This window comes from Hevea brasiliensis, chromosome 2 (genome assembly GCF_030052815.1).
Source record: "Hevea brasiliensis isolate MT/VB/25A 57/8 chromosome 2, ASM3005281v1, whole genome shotgun sequence".
NCBI classification, from domain to species: Eukaryota; Viridiplantae; Streptophyta; class Magnoliopsida; order Malpighiales; family Euphorbiaceae; genus Hevea; species Hevea brasiliensis.
The window spans coordinates 90,912,257-90,939,252 of NC_079494.1; positions in this window are offsets into that span (position 1 = coordinate 90,912,257).

Sequence of the window (26,996 nt, forward strand, 5' to 3'; positions counted from 1 at the left end):
CCCTACTTTCGTGGTGATCAAATTAATTAAAATCCTTTAAGACTTTTGACCAATTTTTAGGTTCCACAAAGGTATCAGCCTATGTCTAGGTCAAAATTCCTAGGTTCAAGATCTTGATTTTCTGATATTAATCTTCACCTTTCAGCCCTTCAATTAACATCTACAATCAAGGCTAAGTGGGTACCAGGACATAGCATGCATTAAGATCATAAGAAATTAAATTAAGAAACAAATCTCAAATCCAATAAATAAAACTTAGTATTCATCCATAATAATAATTACAAGCGCTACTCTCCCAAATCCATAATAAGAAAACTACTCACTCATGGTGAGTTCAGCAAACATCATGCTAAAAGGTAAAGACAGTAAAAAGAAAATCATGTAAAAAAAATAAAACAATAAAAATATGTCTAAGGAGATGAAATGAAGGAACCGAAGAGAGTTGCAGCTTTGATCTTGTGGAGCTTCAGCTGGAAAACCTCTTTTGGTCCTGATGTAGAGCCTGATAGCAGCAGCCTTCAGCAGCACTTCCCACGACCCTCTTTCTGATGTTTTCTTTTCTATTTATATTGGTTGCTCTAGGGTTAGGTCATTTATGAGTCCAAAAGGCTTTAGGAGTCTCGTTTGAATCAGGAAACAAGAGAGGAAATTCGAGTCAAAAACTAGCTTTCGCATAGTACACGGCCCGTGTGTCACTACACGGGTCTCGGCATGTCAGGCTATGTAACTTGTTAGAGTGGGATTGCGGAGTCTTGCTTTGGCACAGAGAGTTACACCGGTCTACGCCAACTACATGGGCCTGGTTACACGGGCCGTGTACTATTGTTCCCATAAGGTTCTTCAAGCTTGTCCCCTGCAGAGACTTACACGGGTCCCTGCAGATTACATAGGTCTACTTACATGACTCGTGTACTTGTGTTTCTCATCGATTCTCTTGGCTTTCTTCTGGCAGAGAGTTACACGGGTCTGGGGCTTTGTTTACATGACCCGTGTGCTTTGCATCAGCAGTAATTCTCTGTCTCTTGACTCCTCCAAGCTTTCCTTTGCACTTCTATACATCTGGGGCTTCACTCAAACACTTGAAATGATGCAGAAAACATGGAATTAAGGGCTTTACAATAGAAATTACAAAAACTAATGAAATCAACTATTATGCATGAAAATACTTGCATAAATGGTATGAAATAGTATGCAATTGTGTTTAAAAAAATATATACAATTCAAGTGTATCAAATACCCCCAAACTCAAACTTTTACTTGTCCCCAAGCAAAGCAAAACTCTATTTTAAAACACATTTTAGGGGATACTTAGGAATATAACCAGTAATTCAATAAGCATTGAATTGAACTCCTCCAACCTTCATTCCAATTTTCCTCTTTCAAGGCATAAGGGTTCCAATAGCTGTTCGTTTGGAACTTCACCTCATTTCATGGTGTTTCGACTAATTATTCCTCTACACAAGACCATTAATAAGCCACAAATAACCTGTTTTATCAGGATAGATTTGAGAACCACTAACTCCCCAAAAATTGCCTCTTTTGTGAGTAATTATGATGAAGTATTTCAATTCCAACTCCATAGGCATATCTTAATTTTTTTATCTCCACTAATGTAGCATGCACTTTTCAAAAGATCAAAAGGTCTTTAAAAGGATTGTAATGGGGCTAAGGGGATAATGACTTGGTTGCCAATGAAAGGTTTTTAGGGAATGTAACACCCCTAAGTTTGGTAGTGAATTCTACTGTTTCAGTGACCAGTGATGTCCGGACAGCTAGGATGCCTAGAACTACACTTAGATATGAGTGAGGACACATAAAGTAATGAAATACAAGAAAAGAAAATACAAGAAAAATAAAGGAAAAATGATAGCAATGAAATGTAACTAAGTTAAACGAGCCGAGAACCCTAGCGATGGATGACCGCACCGGGAAGTCACGGCATGGACCGTTGACTAGCCCTGGACCGTGGGGAACCCTGGAAAATATTTTTAGGACATAAATAAAGACCTATTGAAGTATAAATACCATTAGAAATATCAAAGAAAAATTAATTAATTAGTATAAAGAAAAGTGAGAAATTCAAAAAACGGCAAAACTCGGTGTTACCGAAAAATCAGGAATGCAACCCGAACAGGGGTATTGTGGTTATTTGACATCCCAAGTTGTCTTTTGACCTAAATGTCCATTAAAAATAAATGATATTACACTTAGAAAATGTCATAAAAAATTAAATTGGTGGTACCTAATGTAAATAGCAAAAATTAGGAGTTAAATGTGGGAAAATAAAACTTTAGATTAAACTAACATTTAATTTTAACATAGTGCTCCACTAACTCACCTAAGTGGACCACTACCTCTTCATTTGGACAGCAGAACTCACCTTCTTCAACCTCTCAAAATTCCAGCCAAAAACTTTCTTGAGAAAGCCTCCATTGCCGCATGGTTTTGAAGCTCCATGCAAGCTTGATCCAAGCTTCTTTCCTTGCACTTCCCTTCACTAAAAGTTGTCCATACACCTTGGGCAGTAGATAGGCAGCAAGAAGACCAAGTTTTGGTGATGTTTTGAAGAGTTTCCAAAGTGGTAAGTAGGTATTTTTGATGCTTGCTTCATTAAAGTTTGTGTGGATGTTATGGGTAGATGAATTGTGGAAAGATTTTTGGAGTTTGATGTTTTAAGGAAGATGTATATTTTTGCATGTAAATTGTTGATTAAAGTGTTGATTAAGAGTTTATGTGTGTAGGAATAAATTGAGTGATGTATACTAAGTATATGTGAATGTACACTTAATTTTGGAAGCTTGGAAATTAATTCAAGGGGAGGTACAAATCGGCAGCTTGAATTGTGAACCAAAATATGTTATTTCATGGTTTGGTTTGTGGGACATTATTGTTGAATTATGGCGCTTGTTATGGCAGCTTGTACGTATGTATAAAGGTGTGAGTTTGGATATGTGAATGAGATAGGTTATGTGGCTAAATTGCGTGTAATTTGAACTTGGAAAATTCTGGACTATAATGTGCATATTGAGCATGGTTATAAGCTGCCAAAATGACCAAAAATGTGTTGTAAAATGTGTTTATGTTATGGTACAAAACAGAAATGGCATGAATGTGTAACTTGGTAAGTGTTAAAAGTGTATTTGGTATGTGATGAAGAGTGTTGCAATAGGGCAGTGTGTATTTTAGCCTAGAAGCTTAAGTGTTTGACTCCAATTGGTATGAGACCAATTGGAGGTGAAACTAGGCACAAAAAGTGCCAACTTTCATGAAGGAAGCTTATCAAAATTCTGCTTGGAAGGTAACTTGAAAAATGACCAAATCCGGATTAGTGCATTTAAGGCCTGAAAATTGACCATTTGGGCAGCAGTTAGTATTTTGGCCATAACTCACTCAAAAAAGGTCCAATTGACCTGAAATTTTTATCATGAATAGTTGAGACATATATCTACAAGTCTTATGAAGACACCAAAGCCTAGAAATGACCATAAGTAAGTCAAATAGCTTGCACAAATTCGAGTCCAAAAACTGCCCGAAACTAAAATGAACTAAAATGACCTAAAGTGACCAATTTTGGTACATTCTGACCAGCAATAGTAAAATGACCATAACTTGGTCTAGTAAACTCAGAATGACCTGAAATTTTTTCCCGCATGCAATAAGACATAGATCTACAAGTTTGTAGTTTTGACCAAAACCCGAAAACTGAGGGACCTAGGTCATCCGACTAGGTCAAATTAGTATACTGGGATCCGACAAATTGCAATAAAACGCAATACACATGGAAATGAATTTGGTAACATGTACCAATACTAAAAGGCTACAAATGTGACATTTTGGTAACATTAAAACCTAATTCACCTAGACTGCATCGAGGGTCAACATCTTAGGTTGACTAAGGAAATAATAGAATTCAATAAATTAATTAATGAACCTTATTGTTAGAGATGGTTTAATTGAATACTGAAACACTTCAAATTGTGTTTCTCAGTTAGCAAAGACTTAGGGAAAGGGAAGGAAACACTGAGTCAGAGCCAAGAGACAATTATTAGAGGTTTGTGCACAAAGTTATTTCTTTTGAATTTTTCAATTGAAATAAATTATGACTATTTGTATATTATTGTTTTAAATTGTGGAAATGTGTTTGAATGGATACTTATTGCTTGAAAAGCATTGCAAATGGTTTGAACTATGAAAAATTATTTGAATGGTATTTGATAGATACTTATTGATTGAAAAGCATTGTAAATGGTTTGAAACCACAGCTATCATGTATATTGATTGAATTCCTCGCTAGCTTGTCTAGTGGGACGAATTGAATTCCCTCTCTGGCTGAAGTGTTGAGGTGTGTGCCTGTTGAGGACAAATTGAATGAGTACTCATATTTTTGCTAGCTAGCTATGTTATTCCGTATTAGCCATCGGCTTTTGGGACGAATTGAATTTTTCATTAGCCATCGGCTTTTGGGACGAATTGAACTTTGGAACATGATTAAGTTGTGTGTGATTTATTGATATGTATTGTGAGATTGTAAAATGGAGTTTAAATTCTTATTGACGTTCACTGTCTTTTAAATTTAACCATGTTTTGATTATTGAGATTTATTGTGATATTGTGAAATGGACTTTAAATTATTTATGACATTCATTGTCTTTGAATATAACTATGGTTTTAAGTATCCACTATTTATATGACTTATGATTTGTGATTTAAAGTTGTGTTTGGTTAATGTTGTGCACAACTGAGACATGGTCTCAGCGATAGCTTTTCATTGCTGTCGCAGGTAGACAGACTGACAGGGCAGCAGACTAGGTTGCTAGGGCAACACTAAGAGATCATCGGGTATATTGAGTAAACCATATTCTGCATTTTGTATTGTAATGTATGTTCACTGTATGTATATAGTGTTCTTGGTTTTGAGCAATTGTAAACTAAAATTGTACATCAAAGTTGTAAAATAAATTGTGAATTAATTTAGCTTGTAAAATTTGTACTATATTTCTTTTATCTCAGCCTTTGGAAATATTGAAAAATTATTGTGGATTTGAGTTGAGAAACATATTGTGTTGATTAACTGTTGGAGTTGAGATTGAGAAATATATTTGAAGTGCTTTTTACAGGTTTTCTAAAGAACTATTTTGTTCAAAATACAGATGGCACTCTACCAAAATTTTTACTGAATTTACTAATAATTAAAATGTGTTAGCTGTTTCACTTCAGTTCAAAAAAATTTTAACACCTGTAAATAGTGCTTAACACTGTAAAAAGAAGTAAGAAAAGTTTTAAAATCCCTTGTAGTGTATTTAATGGGTTATCAGTAGACGAAGTTGGTAATTCATTAGGTATACTACGAGATCATGTTATGCCTTACAGAGGGGTAGGGTGTGACAGGGAATGCAAATATGAGGATAGCATGTATGCATAAAATCCAAAGTATACTAAGTTTGTTTCTACATATTTTGCATGGAGAAGAGGGGCTATTGGCTTTTTATAGTGCCAAGCATGCTTTCATGATACTTATCTTGGGACTTCTTCTCTTTTTTTTTTTTCCTTTTTGTCCTCTCCCCCAAACTCATTGCTTTTGCTGGGTTGGAAAGGTAAATTTTTCTTTGATTTCAATTGCACACTTACATTCTTTCTTGAGTTCCACATCCCCTCTTCATTTTCCTTATGCATTTTGCTTCCTTAAAAGGGTATGGGAGGCATTTAGGCTAGGGGCTATGTAAATAACATGGGTAAGTAATAAATTCTAAGGGATAAACATAGGCTTCAAGTTGGCTACAAGGGATATACATTTTAATTAGGGACGGCTAAGGCTTAGTGAGGTTATATCAAAGAATGCCTTAATCATTTCTTCATCAAGCATATGCTAGGATTTCGCCTTGATAGGTCCAAGATATATGTTCTAGAGCTAGCGAGGCATTTTTAGGTTTGCTTGTATTTCAAAAATTGTTCTCCTAATTTTACAAGTTCAATGTGATAAATTAATAGTTATGAAGAGGTTTAACTAGTCTAGTTCCATTAGAGAGATTAGTTTCTTCACAAATAACATATTAGAATCCCTTTTTGCCTATCTAGATACGTTTATTCCTCTATCCCTTGGAGTCCAATTATTAGCTTACTAATATTTGGTTATAGTGCTAAGTTTCACAATTTAAAATCCAAAATTTTTCAAAAATTCTCAAAAATTTTGATACACAGGAATAATATAGCTGAATTTAAACAATACAATGATGTCCATGTAATGATATGCAAATGCAATTGTATCCTCCCCCCCCTCCCCCCCCCCCCCCCACCCAAAACTCAAACCAGACATTGTCCTCAATGTTAACATAATATACAAAATCAGAGAAAATGTACAAAGATTAATAAGAAGCATATTATTTATTAAGCATGGAAAATTTTTGGACATAAAGCAAATAAAAGAGACCTATGATTGCAAGTTAGGACTAAGGCATGTAAGATATTACAATAAAGATCCTATCCTATAATCCTAGCTCTAAAAGGCCTCTGATGATGATGATGGTCATGCTGGTGATCCAGGCTCCTCTTCCTCCTCATCTAGCTTGTCCATTAGCATGTCCAACTTGTTGTGGGCTTCCTAGAGGCTGTCTTTGATTGCTTGCATTCTGCCGTATATTATGGTCTCCATGCGCTGTAGGTATACGAGGATTGGATCTGTTGGTGGTGGTGTGTATGGAGGCACTCGAACGGGGGACTCTTCCAACATCCGCTCTTGGCCTTCTTCTTGAGGCTGCGAAGTCTCACCAGGTCCTTATCTTGCTTCGTCTCTTCGAGGGATGGCGTTTCCTTTGACATCCAGCAAGCAGCATGTGTTTCCCACCTTTTTACATATCCCTATGGATATATAGATAGTTTGATCAATTCTCGACATTCCAATGACAAAGCGCAGTCTGTAATGTCCTGGAACGAAGTCGAAGTGGAGGGCAATTATTGTGACGAGTCCACCAAGCACAATGTGCCCGGTAGACTGATGACAGAGGCATCGGAGATGGTTGCATAAGAAGAAGCTGGTGCTGCAGCGCTGTCCCGTGACCATGCACCACAAGAAGAATAACCCGTTGGCATTTACAATGCCAAGGCTATCGCCACAACCCATGATTGTGTGGGCGGCGAACTGATGCATATATCGCAGGGCTGGACTAGTGATACCAGTGGATTTGGATTTGCTGGAGTTGTAGGGCTCTGTGTTGAGGGCAATGGAACTCCAGAAGTTGATGTTGTTGTAGAGCACGTGGTTCCTTGAGATCTCTTGGTGGCCGGCTATAACACCCTCACTGTAGCAATTCCGTACATTCTATTGTTCTGGTGACCGGTGTCGGTCTGGACAGCTAGAACATCTAGAAAAATATTTAGACTAGAGTGAGAAGTCATAAATAACTCAAATAATAATAAGAAAAATTTAGAAAAAATTTTAGAAATAAAATACAACCAAATTAAATGAGCTGGTGCCCTAGCGATGGGTAACCCAGTGGAAAGTTGCGGTCCTCATAGCTAGAAGCCCTAAACCCAGGGAAAAATTCATGAAATAATTTTTAGGAATCCAGAGAAGAGTCATTGAGGTTTCTATGGCATTAGAATGCCAAGAAAAGGCTTAGAAAAATTTTTTGATCGATACAGACGATTTTGGCTCAATAAGCCAAATGGAGGGTATTTTGGTCATTTCGTCTTCGGAGATGATTTTTGACCGACTTGTCCAGTTAAGTAAATAATTATTATGATATAAAATATGAATAAATATTACTACAAATTAAATTAAAAATGAGTAGAAAAGAAAATGAAAGAAAAATGAAAGAAATTGGGAATTATGACATCACATGATGTCATTAACATGCCCCCACCCAATCATAGTTTGACAAATTAAATAAAGAGATAAAAATGAGATAAGAAAACAAAAACCAAACAGCCATCTTCCTCATTTCCTTCTCATTGCAGAAAATTTCTCATCTCTCTCTTCCATGAAAAATTTCTTCATCTCTCTTAACTTTCATTGATTTCCCTCCATAAAACCCTAGGTCTCCTTCATTAAAACTTGTCTACACCACTAGGGAAGGTGTTTGGCTGCCAAGAAAACCAAAGAAAGTGAAAGAAATTAAAGGGAAAATTCTGCCCTCGTAAGGTTAGTGCTAACTCTTACATTTCTCTTTTTATTCCATGTTAGGAAGTTCAAGTGAATGAGAAATTGTTAAAAAATTGAATAAAACACTTATGTAGAAGTATGTATGAATTGTGGCAGCCAAGAGAGGGTTAGGGTTTTGATGGTTTAGTTGCAATTAAGTTTGTATATTAATGTCAATTAATGTATACATATGAATTGGAGTTGAATGAAGTTGAATCTTTTTGAGTTCGTATGAGAATGAGATTTGATCAACTAGGGTTAGTATGAAAATTGGAGATATTATTTTTGAATGGTTAATTGGAGTTCTAATGGTAAATTAGAGACCATATGATGAAGTTTGACCCTGAATTGGAAGTAATTGTGGCCTTGAAATTGAAAGTGGTATGCTGCCCCCATTGTGCCAGAATACTAGACTTGAGTCTAGTGTATTCTTGGGGTTATAACTTGAGCTATGTTACTCCAATTGGTTCAAGGCAATTGGAAATGAAACTAGACATAAAATGGCATAACTTTCATGAAGAAACCTAGCCCAGAAAACTAACCTAAGTTGCCCTAAAAATTGACCTAATCCTGGTGATTAATATGTTGTCCCTGGAAATTGACCAAATGAATAGTATTTATTCATTTGGTCATAACTCATTATAGAAATGTCCAATAACCTGAAATTTATATCAATAAAAAGCTTAGACAATTTAAGACAACTTTCATGAAGGACATAACTCTAAATTTTGACCAGAACTTAATGAAATTGCCCACCAAACTCAGGACACCAAAACTGCCAGAATGGATTCTGCCCAAAAATTCTGGGTACTGCCCTATCCTGCCTGTTATGGTATTTAGGCCATAACATGAGCTACAAAACTCCAATTGGAGTGATTCAAAAAAGGAAATTAAAGAAGACACATAAAGGAACAACTTTCATGAAGAAAGATTTGTCAAGTTTTTACTGTAGCAATGTCAAATGGAATAGTGAATTTGGACCTCAAATTTTGAAAATTTGAAATAAAACCTAAGAGGCTAGGAATTGAGTTTGGCAATTAATGCCAACAAAAATAAAATGCAAAATGTGGTATCTTGGTGAACTTAGGCTAATTTATTATAAATCAAAAAGTCAACCTTTGAATGGAAATAGTCAAGTGAATAGTAACTTCTAGGACATAAGTAAAAGATTAGTTGGAATTAGTTGGAACTTGTTGATAAACAGAGTTTTGGGATTTTAGTCTATCATAGTTGTTATAGAGCTAGAATTTTCTCTAGAAATGTGATATTATGGGCTAGAAGCTCTATAGTGAATTAGAAGTGTGTTAATTATTAAATTATTTTAATTAAAGAATGAGTTTAGAATCATACCATATTGATGGTAAATAGAAGTTCTAATGGTCAAATAGTGACTATTTGGCTGAGTATAATAAGGAATTGAAGTGAATGATAGCTTGGGATTTGAGGTTGGTTGTGCTGCCTTGAGTGCCCTATAGGTCTGGATGTGAGTCTATCATGTTTGGGTAGCTATAACTTGGGTTGTGTAGGTTCAATTGGTGCAAGGTCAATTGGACATGAAATTAGACACATAATGGCACAACTTTGGTGAAGGAACCCTATCCAGAAACTAAACTTAGGATGCCCTAAAAATTGACCAAATCCAAGTAGCACCAATTCTGCCTGGGCAAAATGACCAAATGAACAGTATTCATTCATTTGGCCATAACTCAGTGTAGGAAGGTCCAATTGACCTTAAATTTATATTAATGGAAAGCTGAGGCAATTTAGAACAACTTTTATGTTTAACTCAAACTCTAATTCTGGACTTCACTAAATGAAATTATTGGCCAAATTTGAACTACCAAATCTGGCAGAATGTTATTCTGCCCAGAATTTCTGGGTAGATACTAATCCGGCCAGCCTTGCTCAAAGTGCCATATCTTGAGCTAGAAAACTCAAAATAGGGTGATTCAAAAAGTGAAATGTAACTAGACACAATAAAGAACAACTTTGATTTAGAACAATTGGTCAAATTCTCCCTGTAGAATGGCCTAATGGAATAATGAACTCTAGCACCCAAAATTGAAATTTTTGATTTATTTTCCATTGGTTAGAAGTATAGATTGGCAACTAATGCTAACACTTTTGGGAACCAAAATGTAGTAAATCTATGTGATTAAAACTCATGTTACTATTATATATGAGAAAGTCAATATTTTGACTTAAATGACCAAATGAATAGTAACCTTACATATTAAGTATAAATATTTAAGAAATAACTTTGCAATATGCCCTAGTAGGTAGGCCTAATGTGATTGGTTTGGATAGGTTGGCATGCCAATAGGGTTCTGATAGCAGTACTGCATATGATGTATAACTCCATGCCATTCTGTGATATGATAACCTATGGCTATACTGATTATGATGTTATACTTGACTTATGCCTTATTACTTTTATGGCTTATTAGCCATTCTGTCTGCACACTGGGAGACACATTGTGACCGATGGTGTGACGGCCCGAGGTACCTAGTACCTAGTGCTAGTTTATCCGTTTATCCAGTCCGATCAATTTGTATAGGTTACTTGGGCATGGAAAAGTGTAAATGTAAGTGAATTGATTATTAAAGGAAGTAAGGAAATTAAATATCAAGATAATGAACAAGAATGATTTCAATAAAATGAGGCTCAAAATCATCAAAGAAAATGATTAATAAAATGCTAGAAAGAATTGAAATGAACTAGATTAATAGAAAAAAAAAAGTTATCTATTATTGAATGCACTGGGAACTTTAATTATTATGAAATAATTTAAGATAACCTAGAAGGTTTTGAATTAAAGGACACAAAAAGATTAGTAATAGAAATATAATTTAAATAAGTGTTATAAATGTACCTTTCATAATAATATTAAGTTAAGAATAATGCTATTATAATATTAGTATATTGTATGTTTTTACTGTAATCTTATGAACTAAGCACCTCTAATGAGGACTAAATTAGGAAAAGAAAAAAAAAGGGATATTAAATTTTAGAAACCTTATTGAAGCATAATTAGATCTAAATTATTTGAACCATGTTTTATTTCCATCTGTATTTCGTATATTATTTCTTTGTTATATTATTGCACCACTAAGTAGAAATGCTTAGCGCGATGGATTTGTTTCCTCACGCAGGCACTGAAGGTAAAGCCCAGAAAAAAAAAAAAAAAAAATATATATATATATATATATATATTAAATAGAGATTTTGAAGTTCTGATCTGCAAAAGTGTTTGAAGTATTCAAGGTTGTCACCTCCTCAGCAATGCATGTAGATAGGGCCCATATAAGTTATTTTATGTATTTTGTACATTATGTAAATTATGAACTTGTGTAATTAGTTTATAATTCATGTAAATTTATATAATTTGAACATTTTTACATATGAATTAAGTATGAATGGAAATGTATGGAAGTGATTATGAAATTGAAATGTATGGATGAGATTTGAAATATGAGAAAATTATGAGAATGATTGATGAAATTTTTATTTTAAAATATTATTGATATTTCAAACAGGTGAATATTGAGATACGCCAAACGTTAATAAAATAGGAGAAACTCCGCTGGTTTCTCCTTAGAAAAATAATTGATATTAAAAGATAATAACTTGAAAATGATTAAAGGAATAAAGTAAGATAAGATAGGGCGCTTTGGCACCAAATGTGGCACGTCTTGCTCAGTCACACTATAGTCGGGTGAGGGGTGTCACATTTATTGGTATTAGAGCACGGTTTAGGCGTTCCTAGGCATAGATAGATGGAAAGGAATAGTGTGCATAACATGCATTGCATTCATATGAGTCAAGGTGACACTAATGCAGATCTGTTTTCTCTGGTAAGTGAAGAATTAAAGAAGTAGCAGCTCCTCGACTATTTACACCGAGTAAATTTCGAGAACGAAATTTTTATTAGAGGGGAAGAAGTGTAACACCCTCACTGTAGTAATTCCATACATTCTACTAGTCCGGTGACCGGTGTCAGTACGAACAGCTAAAACATCTAGAAAAATATTTAGACTAGAGTGAGGAGTCATAAATAACTCAAATAACAATAAGAAACATTTAGGAAAAATTTTAGAAATAAAATACAACCAAGTTAAATGAGCTGGTGCCCTAGCGATATGTAACCCAGTGGGAAGTTGCGGTCCTCGCAGTTAGAAGCCCTAAACCTAGGGAAAAATTCATGAAATAATTTTTGGGACTCCAGAGAAGAGTCATTGAGGTTTCTGTGGCATTAGAATGCCAAGAAAAGGCTTAGAAAAATTTTTCGATTGGTGCAGACAATTTTGGCTCAATAAGCCAAACGGAGGGCATTTTGGTCATTTCGTCTTCAGAGATGATTTTTGACCGACTTGTCAAGTTAAGTAAATAATTATTATGACATAAAATGTGAATAAATATTGCTACAAATTAAATTGAAAATGAGTAGAAAAGAAAAGAAAAGAAAAATGAAAGAAATTGGGAATTATGACATCACATGATGTCATTAACATGCCCCCACCCAATCACAATTTGACAAATTAAATAAAGGGATAAAAATGAGATAATAACAAAAACCAAACAGCCATCTTCCTCATTTCCTTCTCATTGCTGAAAATTTCTCATCTCTCTCTTCCATGAAAAATTTCTTCATCTCTCTTAATTTTCATTGATTTCCCTCCAAAAAACCCTAGACCTCCTTCATTAAAATCTATCTACACCACTTGGGACGGTGTTTGGCTACCAAGAAAATCAAAGAAAGTGAAGGAAATTGAAAGGAAAATTTTGCTGTCCTAAGGTTAGTGCTAACTCTTACATTTCTCTTTTTATTCCAGTAAGGAAGTTCAAGTGAATGAGAAATTGTTAAGAAATTAAATAAAACACTTATGTACGAGTATGTATGAATTGTGGCAGCCAAGAGAGGGCTAGGGTTTTGATGGTTTAGTTGCAATTAAGTTTGTATATTAATGTCAATTATTGTATACATATGAATTGGAGTTTAATGGAGTTAAATCTTTTTGAGTTTGTATGAGAATGAGATTTGATCAATTAGGGTTAGTATGAAAATTGGAGATATTGTATTTGAATGGTTAATTGGAGTTCTAATGGTAAATTAGAGACCATTTGATGAAGTTTGACCCTAAATTGGAAGTAATTGTGGGCTTGAAATTGAAAGTGGCATGTTACCCCCATTGTGCCAGAATACTAGACTTGAGTCCAGTGTATTCCTGGGGTTATAACTTGAGCTATGTTACTCCAATTGGTTCAAGGCCAATTGGAAATGAAACTAGACATAAAATGGCATAACTTTGATGAAGAAACCTGGCCCAGAAAACCAACCTAGGTTGCACTAAAAATTGAACTAATCCGGGTGATTAATATGCTGTCCCTGGAAATTGATCAAATGAATAGTAGTATTTATTCATTTGGTCATAAATCACTGTAGAAATGTCCAATTAACCTGAAATTTATATCAATAGAAAGCTTAGACAATTTAGGACAACTTTCATGAAGGACACAACTCCAAATTTTGACCAAAACTTAATGAAATTGCCCACCAAACTCAGGACACCAAAACTGCCAGAATGGATTCTGCCCAAAAATTCTGGGTACTGCCCTATCTTGCCAGTTATGGTATTTAGGCCATAACTTCAGCTACAAAACTCCAATTTGAGTGATTCAAAAAGGAAATTAAAGAAGACACATAAAGGAACAACTTTCATGAAGAAAGATTTATCAAATTTTTACTGTAGCAAGGTCCAATGGAATAGTGAATTTGGACCTCAAATTTTGAAAATTTAAAATAAAACCTAAGAGGCTAGGAATTGAGTTTGACAATTAATGCCACAAAAATAAAATATAAAATGTGGTATCTTGGTGAACTTAGGCTCCACAAATTTATTACATATCAAAAAGTCAACCTTTGAATGGAAATAGTCAAGTGAATAGTAACTTCTTGGACATAAGTAAAAGATTAGTTGGAACTTGTTGATAAATAGAGCTTTGGGAATTTAGTCTATCATAGTTGTTATAGAGCTATAATTTTCTCTAAAAATGTGATATTATAGGCTAGAAGCTCTATATTGAATTAGAAGTGTGTTATTTATTAAATTATTTTAATTAAAGAATGAGTTTAGAATCATACCATATTGATGGTAAATGGAAGTTCTAATGGTCAAATAGTGACCATTTGGCTAAGTATAATGATGAATTGAAGTGAATGATAGCTTGGGATTTGAGGTTGGTTGTGCTGCCTTGAGTGCCCTGCAGGTCTGGATGTGAGTCCAGCATGTTTGGGCAGCTATAACTTGGGTTGTGTAGGTTTAATTGGTGCAAGGCCAATTGGACATGAAATTAGGCACATAATGGCACAACTTTGATGAAGGAACCCTGTCCAGAAACTAAACATAGGATGCCCTAAAAGTTGACCAAATTCGAGTAGCACTAATTCTACCTGGGCAAAATGACCAAATGAACAGTATTCATTCATTTGGCCATAACTCAGTGTAGGAAGGTCCAATTGACCTCAAATTTATATCAATGGAAAGCTAAGGCAATTTAGAACAACTTTTATGTTTAACACAAACTCTAATTCTGGACTTAACCAAATGAAATTATTCGCCAAAGTTGAACTACCAAATCTGGCAGAATGTTATTCTGCCCAGAATTTCTGGGCAGATACCAATCCGGCCAGCCTTGCTCAAAGTAGCGTATCTTGAGCTAGAAAACTCAAAGTGGCATATCTTGAGCTAGAAAACTCAAAATGGGGTGATTCAAAAAGTGAAATGTAATTAGACACAATAAAGAACAACTTTGATTAAGAACAATTAGTCAAATTCTCACTATAGAATGGCCTAATGGAACAGTGAACTTTAGCACCTAAAACTAAAATTTTTGGATTTATTTTCCATTGGTTAGAAGTGTCACACCTTACCCCTCTGTAAGGCCTAACATGATCCCGTAGAATACCTAATGAACTATCGAACTTCACCTACCGATAACTCATTAAGTACCCTACAAGGGATTTTAAACAATTTTCTTACTATTGATAAGTGGTGAGCATTTTCTAATAGGTATTAAAATCATTTATTCGAAGTTGAAACTATTTAAAAAATTTTTTGGCCATTTTATTTTTTCGCAAATTTTATAAAAATTTCGGCAAAGTACCATTTATATTTTGAGAAAATAGTTCTTCAAATTCCTGTAAAAAGCACTTCCAATAATTTTTCTCAACAACTTCTTCAAAAGTCACAATCATCTCAATCAGTTTCAACACATTTATCAACTTCCAAAATTGAAATTCACCATTTCCATATCCAACAATTATCAAAATTGTAACACCCTCCCGATAGCAATTCCGTACATTCTACCGTTCCGGTGACCGGTGTCGGTCCGGACAGCTAGAACGTCCGGAAAAATATTTAAACTAAAGTGAGGAACCATAATTAACTCAAATATTGATAAGAAAAATTTAGTAAAAATTTTAGAAATAAAATACAAACAAGTTAAACGAGCCGGTGCCCTAGCGATGGGTAACCAGAGGGAAGTTGCGGTTCTCGCAACGAGGAGCCCTAGACCCGGGGGAAAAATTATAAAATAATTTTTGGGACTCCAGAGAAGGGTTATTGAGGTTCCTATGGCATTAGAATGCCAAGAAAATACCTAGAAAATTTTTTCAATCGGTACAGACAATTTTGACCCGTTAAGCCAAACGGAGGGCATTTTGGTCATTTCGCCTTCAGAGGTGATTTTTGGCCGACTTGTCCAGTTGAGTAAATAATTAATATGACATAAAATATGAAGAAATATTGCTAGAAATTAAATTGGAAATGAGTAGTAGAGGAAAGAAAAGAAAAATGAAATAAAATGCCAAATATGACCTATTATGATGTCATTTAAAAAGCCTTCTCCAATCATAATAAAACAACCAATTAATTAAGTAATAAAAGGGACAAATAAAGACTAAAGGAATTAAAAACGTGAGCAGCTCCTTCTTCCCCAAAACCAGCCGCACCATAGCCATGGGAGAACCCCATTTCTTCTCTTCATTCAAGCTTAAGAAACTCTCAAGCTTTACCTCAAAACCCTAAGTCACTTTTATTAAAATTCATCCTAGCACCTTGCATGACCTTTTGGCAGCCAAGAAGGAGAAAGAAAGTGAGGTTTAAGGGCTTGGAAAATTCTGCCACTTGAGGTTAGTGCACTTATACCCATTAAACTCTTTATTTCCATGATTTTGGACTTGAACTTAGTAAGACTTGTAGTTTAAATGAACAAAAAAAAACCTATGTGTATGAACACTTGAATTTCGGCTGCCCTAGTAAAAGAATATGTAGGAATGTTTTTGATGAGCTTGAAATGAATTAGAAACCATATTTGAAGTTATAAACATATGAGTAATGCCTTAGTAGCTAGCTAAGGTAAATGGCATAAATTATGAATTTGAATTAGGGTTTTGGGGAGTGAAAATTTGATTTGGCTTAGGAAATTGTTAGAGCACAATTTAATGGTCAATTAGTGACCATTTTAGGTATGTTGACCATAATTAGAACTGAAAAATAGTATGGTAAAGTGAAGGTGAAATCTGCCCTAGGACAGTAGCATAGGGACTGAAAATTCAGTCCATTTGCACTGCCATAACTTGGGCTGTGTTAGTCCAATTGATGTTTGGCCAATTGGACATGAAACTAGGCTTATAATGGCACATTTTTGCTGAAGAAACCATGCCCAAAAGACCAAAGCAAGAGGACCAAAACTTGGCCCGAATCCGGATACCCTGAAACTGCCTCTGTAGAATTGACCAAATGAACAGTAACTGTTCATTTGGCCATAACTCACTGTAGATTTGGTCAATTGACCTGCAATTTTTACAGCAACAAGTTAAGACATAGACAAACAACTTTCATGAAGGAACCTACCCCAAATTATGGCCAGAACCTAACTCAAATGGCTATGGCAGTCACTGTTCATGCTACTGTAGATATGGTATTTTCTGCAGAATGCAAATCCGGCCAGTCTGGGTTTTTGGGCCATATCTGGAGCTACAAAACTCCAAATGGAGTGATTCAAAAAATGAAATTCAACTAGACAAAATAAGGAACAACTTTCATGTTTTACATTTCTTCAAAATCCTACAGTAACAGTGTCCAATGGAACAGTGAAGTTGACTCACCAAAACTGAAAATTCTGCTTGTGTGGGTTTACACTTTGAAATGGTATTAACACTTAATGCCAACAAGTTTTAAACACCAAATGTGGTATGTTGGGAGTGCCAAAGTCAATGTACATATTTTTATTCCAAAAGTCAACATTTTTGTTGATCAATAAGATGAATAGTGACACTAAAAATTTGAAATTCACAAATTGAAGAATTTAAAAGTTTCAAATGCCCTAGTATACCTAGCATGATTGGTTTGGATAGTTTGGCATGCCAATAGGGTTCAGTTAGCAGTACTGCACATGGCAATATGCCATTCTGTGATTTTATGACTTTTAGCCATTCTGACTTTGTATTGAGACTTGGCCTTGTGCCTGATATTATTCTGACTTGTTAGTTGTTACACCGGAGATGCATATGTGACTGATGGTGTGACGGCCCGAGGTACTAGGTACCCAGTGCTAGTTTACCCATTATCCAGTCCAGTCGTCTAGTGTAGGTTACTTGGGCAACCAAATGAATGAAAGTGAACAAAGTTACTGAATAAATGTATATATAACCGTACTAAACAAATGAATCATACACATTCACTATATATTCGTTTTCTTGCTATTTTCTTTTATTATATTATTGCACCACTAAGCATTATTGCTTAGCGCGTTGCTTTTGCCACGCGTAGGTACTGGAGATCCCGATCGTGAGCCCAGTAGACCACAGACTGGGTGAGTTCATCCTGTAGATCTGCACAGTGTCCGTGTCACCTCACTACCGGCAGTGCATTGGTAGGGCACTAGGTGTCATTTTGTCATTTTGATATTTTGTAGCAGATTTTTACTTTCTCATATGTATTTGAATTCATGTAATATATTTTGATGTTCATGTAAATAATGAAAGTTATGACTATGAATGCAAAATTTGAGCATGTGTTTATCACTTGTATATGAGAAATGGATGTTTGAGAAATGAAAAGATTATTGAGAATTGAAATTGAGAAATATTGTTGAGATTTTGGATATTGGAGTTTGAGATGATGGAATAAAAATATTGGAAGTGTTTTTAACAGGTTCCGAAGAACTGTTTTCTCCATTTTTAGCCGGTACTCCGCCGGATTTTCTTTAAAATCTTCGGAACCTCAAAAGAATAATGCTCTTGATAAATGGTTAAAATAAATCATATTTCATAAATTAACTTCAAAAGCATGATATAAATGAATTGAGGAATATTAGAGTGTGCCAGTACACCGTGTGGCATTACTTACTCGGGTATACTGTACACGGGTAAGGGGTGTCACAAAAATACTATTAATGAATTTCATTCAATTTAAAATAAAATACTACCAATCATATTTCATTAATGACAAAATAATTTATATATACATCATACTAGAAATTTACATTAAGAAAATCCAGTCTAAAATTTATTACAACTTTATACAAACATTGTACAAGCTGCTCAAGACCGATTTTACATGCCCATACAATTACGTGCAATACATACATCAAAATGAATATTTACAGTCAGGGTATAAATTATACCCGATAACTTCAAGCAGGTAGGTCCCCTGTCCTCAGCAGCTCAATCTGCTGCTTCTCTAGTCTCTATATCTGTGACAACATACAAAGCTATCACTGAGTGGTGAACTCAGTGGTGCACAAACTAATAATTTAAAACTTAATACAAATTATTCTTAACAATTCATAATGAATAAAAATTTAAAATTTCCAAATTCTTCAAAATCCATGACATACAAAAATCATTATTTTCATTCATGCAAATTATTCATTTGAATAACATTTTGATCAATTAATAACTATTTATTTACATTTCTTTTAACTTTCGAAACAATAAAAAAATATTTTGAATCACTAACAAATTATTTATTTCAATCACAATTTATCAAATTATGCATAATTTAAAGGGCGTTGCCAACAATTCACACAGTTGATCCCATGACCCAAAATTCAAATAGATGCCGTGTTGTACACCATGACATTTCAAACTCTCCCAATAACCAAGGCTAAAAGGGAGAAACAAAGACTAGCTAGTATATATGAGTACTCATTCAAATTCTTCCCCAACTGGCAAGCCAGAGAGGAAGTAACTCGCCCCATCTAGTGGAGGAGATCACTAGACAAGCTAATAAGAATTCACAACAAATTTTGCCATGTCAACTGTGGTTTCAAATCATATTCAAAACAATTTCTACTTACAAAGTATTTACAAATTATCAACATATTTAATCATCATAAATTCAAGCTCACGGTTGGCAACACATCAAACTTAAAATTTACAATCTTCAAAATAATGCAATAAATCCTTAAATGCATAAGAAAATTTATATTTAAATTATACAATTTCATTCAATAAGTTAAAATTCTCAACACAACAAAAATCATAAATCATACAATAAATTTATTTCAAATCAATTTGGAATTGAAAAATAACAAAAGAGTTAGTTGTGCACAAACCTTACACGAGTCGCCTCTTGGCCTTGACTCGATTCCTTGGGTTCTTTTACGATGTTCTTTTCTACTAAAACACACAGTTTCAAAGTGTTTCAGTATCATAACTCATCATAAATCCAAAAATAAATTCAAATTCACTTTTATCTAGCTTATATATGCTAAACTTGACGTTCTTCAAAATTTGTGTTTCGGGGTTACTATTCACTACACTATTCAAGTCAATTTGTTGACTTTCTAAGGCTTAATAGGTATGGGAATTCCAACTTCCCCCACATACCACATTTTGGTCACTAAATTTGTTGGTTTTGGTGGTTTACTCAAATTCTAAGTCTTTTAGGCAAATTTGGAAATTTTCAATTTTGGTGTCTTAAGTTGCACTGTTCCATTAGTCATTTTTCTGTTAGAATTTGGCAAAAATTTCTTCATAGAAAATGTTCCCTATTGTCTTAAGTTTATTCTTCTTTTTGAATCACTCCAATTAGAGTTTTTTAGCTCAAGTTATAGCCATTCGAACCATGGCTGCCGGATTGGACTTAACCCAGATTTTTGGGCAAATTTTGGTTCTGGCAGTTTTAGGTCACCAAATTTGGGTAGTCAAATGACTTGGTTAATGGCATAATTTGGGTTTGTGTTCTTCATTAAAGTTTTAGGTCTATACCTCAGCTATCCACTGGTAAAATTTCAGGTTATTTAGACCTGCCTGGCTCAAGTTATGGCCAAATAAACAAACACTGTTCATTTGGTCATTTTGTACAGGGCAGACTGAGATTTTTCGGATTTGATCAATTTGTTCACTAGGTTTTGGTCACTTTTTGGGCATGCTTCCTGAATGAAAATTGTGTCATTTAGTGTCTATTTTCATTCCCAATTGGTCTCATACCAATTGTACTTGTAAATTTTCAGTTTTAGTCCCTTAAAGGGACCTTGGTCCTACTCAGGCAGCATGACCACATTGAATCCGAATTTAACCTCAATTCAAACACTTCCAACACACTTCATTTGGTCACAAATGACCATTTCTCACTTCAAACTAGGTCAAATACATCATTTCACCATTTCTCCACATTTTGTCTCCTAAACCCTAAGTGTCCAAAATCCTAACTCACTAAATTATTGCATTTAACCAATTCAATACCTATATACATGCTTCTTCAACCCAAACAAGATCACATACACTTTTAAGTCCATCAAATTCATGCATACACACATCAAAACTCTAGTTTTCCAAAATTCAACTTTGTCCCCTAACACTTGTCTTCATTTCATTTTAAGCTTATTTCCAAGTTCATTCAATCATAAACACATGTATTAAACTCAAAATTCCAAAGTAAATAGCTTACCTCAACTTTGTTATTCAATCTTCAATTTTTCTCCTCTTTTCTTCTTTCTTTCTTGCTGAATCTCTTTCTCAAAGGAAGAAAATAAGGTTTTATGAAGTGATTGGAGAAGAAATTAGGGTTTAATGGGGGATTTAAAGCTTGGAGCAAGCTTTCATGGACGTGTGGTAATGGTGGTATTAAGGGAGAGGTGGGGCGGCAACTTAGGGAAGATGAAGAAGACTTTTTTTTTTCCTTTCCTTTTTTTTTCTTTTTTTATGTCTTAGGAAGACCATAAATCAAATTAAACAAATTTTTAATTATGATATTTATGGCATCATGCATGATGTCTTCTCTCTTCACTTTTTCATTTTTTTTCTATTTATTTTTTCATTAGTTCTTTAATTTAATTTTGATCCCAAAATTTTCTTTTCTCCGATTTTATTTGATAGTTAGGTCAGGAGTCAGCTCTCAGGGTCAATTGACCAATTTACCCCTCGCCGGTTCAACCCTATTTGCAAATAATTCAATATTTCTTTCGGCTCCCTGACCTAATTATTTGACTGACTTAACAATTCTTTTTCATGATTTTCTCTTTTCCACTGTGTTCGTAATAGTCCTAAGGACCGCAGCATCATATTTTACGGTTCGAAATTTGAGTTTAAATCGACTTCGCAGTCGTTTCCGAGAAGGTCACCCATCGTCGTGACTCTCGGCTCGTTTAACTTCTTATGTTCTATTTTTCTTATTTATAGTTAACTAATTGGCAATTACTAATTATTTGTGTTTATGGCTTATATAGTTATCTTAAGTGTGGTTCTAATCCCCTTAATTGTCCGGACCGACTCCGATCACCGGAATAGTAACATATACCAGGCTACGCAAATAGGGGTGTTACAAGAAGTATGGATTGACAACTAATGCTAACACTTTCGGGAACAAAAATGTGGTAAATCTATGTGATTAAAACTCATGTAACTATTATATATGAGAAAGTTAATATTTTGACTTAAATGACCAAATGAATAGTAACCTTACATGTTAAGTATAAATATTCAAGAAATAACTTCGTAATATGCCCTAGTAGGCCTAATGTGATTGGTTTGGATTGGTTTGCATGCCAATAGGGTTCTGATAGCAGTACTACGTATGATGTATGGCTCCATGCCATTCTGTGGTATGGTAGCCTATGGCTATACTGATTATGATGTTATACTTGGCTTTATGCCTTGTTGCTTTTATGGCTTATTAGCCATTCTGTTTGTACACCGGGAGACACATTGTGACCGATGGTGTGACGGCCCGAGGTACCTGTTACCCAGTGCTAGTTTACTCGTTTATCCAGTCTGGTCAATTTGTATAGGTTACTTGGGCATGGAAAAGTATAAATGTAAGTGAATTGATTATTAAAGGAAGTAAGGAAATTAAATATCAAGATAAATAACAAGAATGATTTCAATAAAATGAGGCTCAAAATCATCAAAGAAAATAATTAATAAAATGCTAGAAAGAATTGAAATGGACAGGATTAATAGAAAAAAAAAAGTTATCTATTATTGAATGCACTGGAAACTTTAATTATTATGAAATAATTTAAGATAACCTAGAAGGTTTTGAATTAAAGGACACAAAAAGTGTGACACCCCTTACTCGACTACAGTGTAGCCGAGCAAGTTATGCCACTCAGTGTGCCGGAGCACTCTATTTTATCTGATTTCATTACAGTCCTTGATTTATTTATTCAAAAACTTTATTGAAGATTTAGGCTATTTTTACTTTATCAAAATCTAACTAAATTGGAAATTTCAAAAATTTTAACGATAATCCGACAAAGTGTCGGCTGTAATTTGGACTAACAGTTCTTCTGAACCTGCCAAAGACAATTTCAATATATACTCAATTTCTCAAACTTAATAGTCTCAAAAATTTTTAAACATAATGTATCTCAATACAGTATCCATTTCTCGAAATCTCATTAGATTTTCAATATCTCAATATTCACAAGTATAATCTCATTATAACTCAAATTCAATTCACATACTAAAATACTTACTTTGAATAGCTTCCATAATTCATAGGTTAATTACATGAGTTTATTTTGTACAAGATATACAAATAATTTACAATGTGCTAGGAATGAACAATATACATAACATGTATAAAATGAGCCCTATCTACATGCATTTCTGAGGAGGTGACAATCTTGAACTCTTCTGACACTTCTGCAGATCTGGACTCCAAAAATCTCAGTCGACAGTCTACTGGTTTTACCTTCAGTACCTGCGCGAGGAAGCAATTCCATCGCGCTAAGCATTTCTGCTTAGTGGTGCAATAATATAACCAGAAATAATATATACAAGTAAAGAAAGAAATAAATGATAATTCAGATACTCAAGAATCAATTTAATTTGGTATGGTATTTCTAGTATCAACGATCTTATATACTAGTTTGTTCCTCTTTGGAAGTGCTTAGTTTATAACTTTTCAGTAATACTAGCAGGTATATAATTTATTCTATATGTATTGTATTTCAAGTGCATGCAGTTACGCAATTTATATTTTTGATATTTATCTGTTGCTAATCTCTTTTCCTTAATCATTCAATACTTAATTAAATTCAAATGGATTTTCATTATACTTAACTTAACTTAGCTGCCTGAATTGAATAATACTTTAATTGACTGCCCAAGTAACCTATACTAGACGACTGGACTGGATAACGGGTCGTTGGCACTGGACACCGCGGTGCCTCGGGCCGTCATACCATGGGACGCAGAACGTCAACCATGTATGCAGTCAGTATGGCTAAAAAGCCATGATATCACATAATCGGGCATAAAAGCCATGAATACGGGCATAAAAGCCATGAATACGGGCATAAAGCCTTTCGCAGTACTGCTAAAACAATACCCTATTGGCATGCCAAACTATCCAAACCAATCTTGTTAGGTATACTAGGGCATTTGATACTTTAAAATATTAATATATTGTGCTTTATGACTTCATTATTTCATGATAAATTTCAATCATAATTCATACATTCATTTGATCATTTATATGATCACAATTCACATCAATTATCCTTTTATACCATTGTACTCAAAATACTTCTCCTCTTTACAATAATGAGAACTAATGTCTCATTCATACATTAATATGGTTTATTTATCCATTCATTATGTTATTCATATTGATCCCAATTCTAAACAATGGTTCACATGTACCATTGTATTCAAAACATTTTTCCTTTCTCATTTATACATTCAAGAGTCTACTTATGTAATTACAAATTTTATATTTCAAGTTGAGTTACTAATATTTTATGAATTCCATTTGTGATGGGCATATATGCCCTAACTATCTATTCACATCAATTAGGTAACTTATTTTTCATGTTTCAAGTAATCCATGAATATTTCATGGATTTCAAATTTATGGCCTAAATTTCTTTTTAACAATTTTGACTAGGATGCATAGTCCATATTTGTCATACAATTCTAAGCATTTAAGCTTAGAATTGGTTCTAGGTCTTCATCTTAATTCACTAATCATTTTGATTACTATTCACCATACTAGTCAACCAAAATGTTGACCTTTTTATACTTAATGGATATATTAATTCTAATTACACCAAGATCCCACATTTTGAGTTTTACATTTACTAGTATTAATTGCCAATTGCAATTTAAAGTCCCCTAGATGCATTTCTAATTTCAAATTTTGAATTTCAAGTTTTGGTGTCACTATTCACCTCATTGGTCAACAAAAATGTTGACTTTTGCATAGATAATAGGTACATTGGTTTTAACACTCCCGATGTACCACATTTTGCATTTAAAACTTGTTGGAATCAATTACCAAATCCATTTGCAAGCTTATTTCAAGTTTTCATGTTACTATTCACTTCATTAGTCAACTAAAATGTTGACTTTTGCATAGAAAATATGTACATTGACTTTGGCACTTCAAACATACTACATTTTTCATTTAAAACTTGTTGGTTTTGGTCACTTTCTCAAAGCTTAGGTCATTTTGGCAAAATTGCCAATTTTCGGTTTTGGTGCTCCGAAGTTGCACTGTTTCATTGGTCGATTTACTGTTGGAATTTGATAAAACTTCCTTCATAGAAAATGTTCCTTATTTTGTGTAGTTGAATTTCTTTTTTTGAATCACTCCATTTGGAGTTTTGTAGCTCAAGTTATTGCTAAAATAATTTTACTGTTCACGGGTACTATTCCTGCTGAAATTTTGGGTTTTGGCAGATTTTGGTCCAACTTTGGTCAGTAATTTGACCAAGTTAAGTTCATAATTTGGTCTAACTTTCTTCATATGAAATGTTCTACCATGCCTTAGGTTTCCATCGGTTCAAGAATCGCCTAAATCCGAGTTTTCTAGAGAGAGTTATAGTCCTCCAAACATTGCTGCTCAAATGAAAATTCTGGAAATCTCAGTACAGTAAACTTCACTTTGCTCAATGATTTGATTAGGTTCTGCTCATAATTTGGGATAGGTTTCTTCATAAAAGTTGTTTGTCTATGTCTTAACTTGTTGCTGTAAAAATTTCAGGTCAATTGACCAAATCTACAGTGAGTTATGGCCAAATGAACAGTTACTGTTCATTTGGTCAATTCTGCAGGGGCTGTTGCAGTGTGTTCGGATTGGGGCCAAGTTTTGGTCCTCTTGCTTTGGTCTTTTGGCCATGGTTTCTTCAGCAAAAATGTGCCATTATAAGCCTAGTTTCATATCCAATTGGCCAAACATCAATTGGACCTACACAGCCAAAGTTATGGCTGTGCAAGTGGACTGAATTTTCAGTCCCTCTGCTGCACTAACAAGGCAGCCTACACATTCACTTGGCTATACTATTTTTCAGTCCAATTCATGGTCAACATACCTAAAATGGTCACTAATTGACCCTTATAATGTTCTTTCACAATTCCATAAGCTAAATCCAAGTTTCACTTCTCAAAACCCTAATGTCCAATTTAAATTACCCATAAACCTCAATTAGCACATTAATTCAACATCCATGCATATTCATACCTTAAACATCATTTCTATCCATTCTAAATTCATTAAAACAATCAACCTCATCCTTCCTTAGGGCTGCCAAAAATTAAAGATGCCCTAACACATATAATTTACTTCAAACTCTTACAATTTCTTAACTTAATATGATGCTTTAACAAGGATTAAAGGAGTGAGAGTGAAAGGATAGCACTAACCTCACTTTAACCTCTTGTAGGGCAGATTTCTTCAAGCTAAAACTTCACTTTCCTTCCTTTTCTAGGCTGCCAAAAGCTTTGTCTAGGTGTGGGATTAATTTTTGATGAAGAGACTTATGGGTTTTAGTGAGTGGATGAAGAGAAAATCAAGTTCAAAGCTTGATAAAATGGTAGAGGGAGAGGGAGAGATTCACGTCCAAATGAAGAAGAAGAACCAGAAATTTTGTGTCTTCATTTGTCATTTTTTTCTCTTTTTAATTTGGCTTATTAGGTTGTGATTGGTGGAAGCCCTCCAAATGACATCATGTGATGTCATATTTAGGTTTTTCTTTCATTTTCTTTTCTTCTTTTCTCTACTCATTTTCACATTAATTTTTAGTAATATTTATTCATATTTTATGTCATATTAATTATTTACTCAACTGGACAAGTCGGCCAAAAATACCTCTGAAGGCGAAATGACCAAAATGCCCTCCGTTTGGCTTAACAGGTCAAAATTGTCTGTACCGATCGAAAAATTTTTCTAAATATTTTCTTAGCATTCTAATGCCATAGGAACCTCAATAACCCTTCTCTGGAGTCCCAAAAATTATTTTATAATTTTTCCCCTGGGTCTAGCGCTCCTCGTTGCGAGAACCGCAACTTCCCTCTGGTTACCCATCGCTTGGGCACCGGCTCATTTGATTTAGTTGTATTTT